Here is a 6000-nt window from a genome sequence, read left to right on the forward strand (position 1 = left end):
TGCCCATTTCTTCCCCCCTTTCCTTGCTCTTCCCGGGTTCCCCTTTGAGAACAGTGTGACCACTATCCCCAGTTGTCTTGCATGATTAATTACAGCATCTGTCGTGTCAGAAGCTATAATGAAGAGGTCTTGATAAAAATTGCAAATTACCACTGGCAACAGTCTTAAACTGCTTATGATAAAATGAAAATTAAAAACAGCAAGTGTCAACCCTGACCAAGACCTTAATCTGAAAGAAAAAAAAAGAGGGTGACCATAGTTACTTACCATGTGCAAGGCACTCAAAAATAATGGACTGTGGATGCCTCAAAGTTGTTGTATTTCAAAGAATATTTACTGTATGTTGTGGGCTATGAATAATGAATTTGGCTTTCAATATTTCATAATCCTCTCGTACTCTGTAGTATGTACAAATATTGAACAGCAAGAGGTTCTAATTATAAATTTATAGATTTCTTGCTGTAGAAAAATTTATGTCTAAATTGAAGCTTTTCATAAGATGCATTAGTTGACAGGCATCAGTGTTCAATGTCTTCCAGCAATGCCTAATCTCATCTACAGGGGGGCAGTTGTGTCCCCCAAAGAAGTGATCTGCTTGCCTCCGACCCATCAGAAGCAGAGCTGATGGTAAAAGATTCTCGGTGAATTGAAACTAACATTACATAACAATAAGAGCCATTATATATTCTGTTGTGAAACCTTTAGACAAATGTCTTCAAAATTAATTGCTAGACTACATGTGACAGTAATTGTGTATTAGTTCTGTAATTGTCATCTTGAAAACCCATGAAGTATTGCTTGGGAAAAAAAATGTCACTGGTGATAAGACTTAATTGCAAGTGAAGTCTGTTTTCAACTGTTTGCCGTTAGAAGCAGGTGTTGTAACATCTATTAAATGATTTTATAAATCTTGGGTTTTATCACATTTGATTAAATGCTGCTAAGCCACTGATGGTCAATTCCAAGGGGAAAAAAAACACAGTTCAATTTCTACGGTTTCAAAAATTAATCATCAGACAAAACTGTATATTGTAAAACATCTAAAAACTTGGATCATGGAAAGAATTCCCCCGAACCAAATTATTTTTCTCAGGATTCGCTAAGAGTATTATGAATCAACTGGTATTTCGGGGTACACGTGTGTTTCTAGTGCCTTTTCCAGGGAGTACTCGGTGTACTCCTTTTGTTACAGTTCAGAAATAAATCAGGGTAATGAAAAGTAGCATGAGAAATGCGCTGCCTGATTAGTGGGGTGCCCGCGAGCCCTCCCTCTGAGGGTCTGCAGTCATTAACAAGGCGCTCCGCACCCTCCACCTCAATCACACACCTTTTCTTTTCTGTCCCCTGCCGTGTGCGCATTATTTTATTACTCTGGCTAAATATATTCTCTTTCGCATTAACCTGTATGCTGGATGATGAAAGAACAGAGAGAGTTTTCATTTTTAGCTGACACAGGGCCATTAGTTCCCGACTCCAAGAACAAAAGCTTAAATGCCTTTGTGTGGCATAATTTCTGCGATGTATTACCACCTGACGGAGGTTTGAAGGCTCTCCAGACAAATGGATTCATATCTCAGGTTTAAGTAGGAGTTCTCCACCGTGTGCGCTGGGGGGGGAGGGGGGGGTTCAGATGTCTGGCCGGTTTCGTTCCCCCTTCTCACTTCACGGAGCATTTTTTCAGCACTGGACTTCAATCTAACCTTTCCTCCCCCCCACCCCCCACCCCCTTTGTTTGGCTTTTGTTTTGCAACAGCTGTTATTATCGTTTTTTGGTCAGCTGTGATTGCTGGAGGCAAAATAGGACCAGATGGTGTTTTGCTATGCATGAATGGGGGTGAGGAGCTGGGATTGAATAGGCCAAGTTTGAATGGTGTCTACGCACCACCTGCCTGCCTGGGCTGTGGCACACATCACAGTAGCATGATCCGCCTCAGACCCACTCGCCTCGGATGGGAAAGTGGGGAGCTGGGTGGCTCTGCCCCGTATTTATTGATCTTCCAGGCACCGAGCGAACGATGCGGTGTGCAGTCAATTTGAGTTAATTGGATATGACACAGCTCGGGTGTGCAGCTTCGCGCTCTAGAATTCTGGTTTGCTTTAAGGATTTCACTTTTCTCCCAAGTAGACACACACTTGCACACACCCCACACGCCCACCCACCCACACAGTGATAGCAAAAATCACTAGGCTAAGGGGGCACACGTTTAAAAAGTGTGTAACAGCAGGCCGGACGAGGCTGAGGCCGAGGTGTTGGAAGGTGAAGACAGTGATATTTGTACCCGCTCACAACAGAAGGCAAAGGGAAACCAATCGTGAGAGGCAGAGGGCCCTCGTGTTTGTGGGTTTCATCCGTCCAATATCGCACATTGATAGGAAATGAGCCTCATTGGGAACACTACACAGGCACACAACCAGATGAGAATGTGCTTTGAAAATATACTTAGCTGTTGATTTTTCTCCTCGTTCTCTCAAATGTAGTCAGCAGTTGCCAACCATCTGAAGTAAACCTGAGGACAACACTTTCCCCGAATTTTCCGGCTGGTGAAGGGGTTTAACGCGTGTCGTGATCCTACAGGTGTGTGGGCCGCGGTGCCCAGGGTGTTCGCGATCCCCGGGAAACACGGTTAGACAGCAGACAGCTCCGTTCGCCTCAGGCCCTAATTACTTAAATTTACTTCTGCTACGTGCAAAACACTGTGATGGGTCCCACAGGAGATGCGAAAAATAAACAAGGCCTTCTGTTTACTTTGTATACGTTTCAGAGTTTCCATCACAGCAGCTCAAAAAATAGCATAATGAGCCCCCCCTTAACGTAAGGAGCCTTGATGTTTTTGTTGCGATGGGGACATGTACCCACCAGACAGAATGAGCAGTGTGCCAACAAGGACACATGCGGATGGTTGTGCTTTTTAAAAATAGAATCTGAGAAGATTAAAATGCATTTGGAAAGGAAGAGAGTGCATTTGGGTAGGGGCGTTAGGGGGAGCTGCACAAAATTCCTGGCCTTCAAGATGTGCCTGAAGGTCGGGTAGGATTTCAGTAGGAAATGAAGTCAGCTCTCCATAGAAGTAGGAACCGTCTCCGGACGGGGCAGAGCGGGAGCAAACATTCACGTTGAAAATAAAGGCACCATCCAAACACCGGCGGAGAACACAGCAAACTGGGCACCGTGCTTTGGGCGAGGTGAGCAGAAGAAAGTGCTAGAAAGGCAGCTTGGGCACTTGTGCTTCCCCAGAGACACTGAAGGATCCAGGTCAGGAAGGGGTGACCAGGGCTGAGTAAACACACAAAGGATTTTAACTTGCTTCTGAGAAGGGAGGCTTCCGCTGGCACTAAGCTGCAAGAAAAACGGAGCAAGCTTCCCATTTGAAAATATCTATTTTAATTATTCACGTGCATAAATAAAGCTTTTGCTTCATGCTCTCTCTCACCGCTCCCGTCTCCCTGGTGCAAGAACACGCCACCGACAAAGCCAAATCAAGGCGGTTTCGGTGCCAACAGTAGAATAAGCCTTATCCTTACATTAGCATCGAGAGGGAGATCATTTTCTGTGTTTCTGCTGTGAAAAGAAAGCTATTTTCACCACTGGTGAAAAGTACCTCTTGGTGCTTGAGCGTGGATGTGACGGATGATGAAAAGGAGCTTTGGTTTTGTTGCTGAGTAAAACCTCAGGCAGCACTGGGAGGGGTGTTGGTTATGGTCTCAATTTAATTTCAAAGGAGAAGCTTCACAGACAGAAAACGTGTGTGGGGATGTACACTTCTTAGTAGAGGAATAATGCTCTTTTGTCAAGCGCCTCATTATCCCGAGCGTCTGTGTGGTCGTCTGTCCTTTTCAAAGCGGGTTTCTGCCCATTACCTCCTTCAGTTCCCTCTCCAGAGAGCGCGGGGGTTAACCTCATGTCACAAACCAGGAAACTGAGGCCCAGAGAGAGTTGTGACTCGTTCCGGCATCTCTGTGCTCAGAAGAGGCGCAGACAGAACTGGGCTGGAAATGTTCCCAGTCTAGGTCCCTGTGATGTCATTGGCCGGAAACTTCTACATGTATGGCATCCATATTTGAAATATTTATATCTGTCGTATTTGTTTATAGGATGTGCAAATAAACGTGTGAGATAGGTAGATGATAGGTGTAAATAAATGACCGGAGTCCCTTACAGCACCAAAGAGAAGAATTAATCTGGGTTTTCCTCATGGCTCCTCAGGCAGTAAACCAAGTGAATGCCACCCAGCCCGTGGTTTCAATGGGGCTAAATGCCACGTGGCCCTTTCTTTGGTGGGAATACTTGCCATCTGATTGTTTCTCTAGCAAGGCCTCTGTGTAACTATCCTGTATTCAGGCAAACAGCTTTGACTTGGGTTCGACTCATAGGCTTGGAGGTGGTGCTGCCAAGATGCCAAAGCACAGTCTTGCTCATGTATAGAAAGAAGGCAGGTTTTAAGAAAGGCTGAGATGGTGAACGTCAGGTAGGTGGCTCATCTGCAGTCTGGTGTATCAGCACTGAGTACGGGAGTCACTGACAGCACGGGGTGCTTCTCCCCAGGACTGCGCGGTGGACCCTCTCTGGCTTCCTGAGTTCCACTCGTCTCCAAGGCCACACCCCCTTGCTGAGTGGGCAGCCGCTGGTCACAGGGAGCACACAGGTGAGGCCCTCCACTCCTTCATTCCAGGTCCACGAGCCTTTACAATCACTGCAGCTCCCTTGCAAACAGTCACTTGTTAAGATTGAACAGAGTTAAATAACAATTCGAACATGTTCGTCCCGAGCACCAGGCATGAGCATGCTGGTGAGCAAATTCTTGGGGGGGGGGGGGGGGTCTTTCATTTCCAGTGAGTGACTTATCAAGAGTCATCAGAGGTCCTGGCTGGTTTGGTCCAGCGGTTAGAGCATTGACCTGAGGAAGGATCGCGGGTTCAATTCCTGACCAAGGGCACATACCTGGGTTGCAGGTTTGATCCCCGGCCCTGGTCAATGTGTCTCTCTCACAGTGACGTTTCTCTCTTCCTCTCTCTCTCCCCCCCTCCTTCCCTCCCTCTCTCCCACTCTATCTAGAAATCAATGGAAAAATATCCTCGGGTGAGGATTAAAACAGAGGCGTGGTTATTTTGAGATCCAAGTGTTAGGTTTACTGTCAGATTTTTGCCCTACTTCTTATTTCTGGCCAGTTTGCCTTGCATCCAACAGTATGTTGCCAAACGGGAGTCTTTGGTTACTTTCCTTGTTACATGTCACCCTGTGACATGCAGAGAGAGCCTTAACTTTCAGTCTGGCACAATGAGCAAAAATGATGCCATGTCTTAAACTTGCCTTAACAGGTAATTTGATACAAGATCTTGGTCCAAACCACTCAGGCCTGCCGGTCCACCCTTGCCCTCTCTGCCCATTCGTAATCTTCTCTTCCAAAGCTGGTGTTGGGCGTGTGGACTCCCAGGGGACAAAAAATAACATGCGAGGAAATTACTTACATATCGTCTGACTTCTTGCGTGCTTTTTTTGGATGCCAAGTTAAGACATCCGTCTTCGGCTGTTTGGGCAGTTATCTGGAAGGAATGGCACCATTTCCCCATAACAGCATTTTCATAAATCGTGTCCACATGCTGCGTGCCTCAGGCTCGCCTTTCGAATGATCAGAATATTTTGACCAGTGGATGCAAGTACAGCTGTAGTTCTTTGGGAAGTCGAACCTCATTCCGTGTGAGAGATGCCCAATCCTTCCGTATGTAGAAAAGAAATCACTGTTGCTTAGGCTATTTGGAAGTAACAATTTCTTACCAAAAAAAAAAAAAAAAAAAAAGATGTGTCTTCTCAGCTTGTCTCCTACAATCTTGGTTAGCAAGGAGCTTGGGACTGTTATCAGGGAAAATCATTAAGATTTAAATTAGTGAACAGGTGGCAATGACGTCTGCTTCTGGATCTTCAAAAGCCCAAAAATGTGCTTCTTGGGCTCAAGCAACTGCTAGACACAAGCAACCAGTCAAAGCGGAATGCCTGATTCGCAC

Source organism: Molossus molossus, unplaced genomic scaffold, assembly GCF_014108415.1.
Source record: "Molossus molossus isolate mMolMol1 unplaced genomic scaffold, mMolMol1.p scaffold_m16_p_21, whole genome shotgun sequence".
NCBI lineage: Eukaryota > Metazoa > Chordata > Mammalia > Chiroptera > Molossidae > Molossus > Molossus molossus.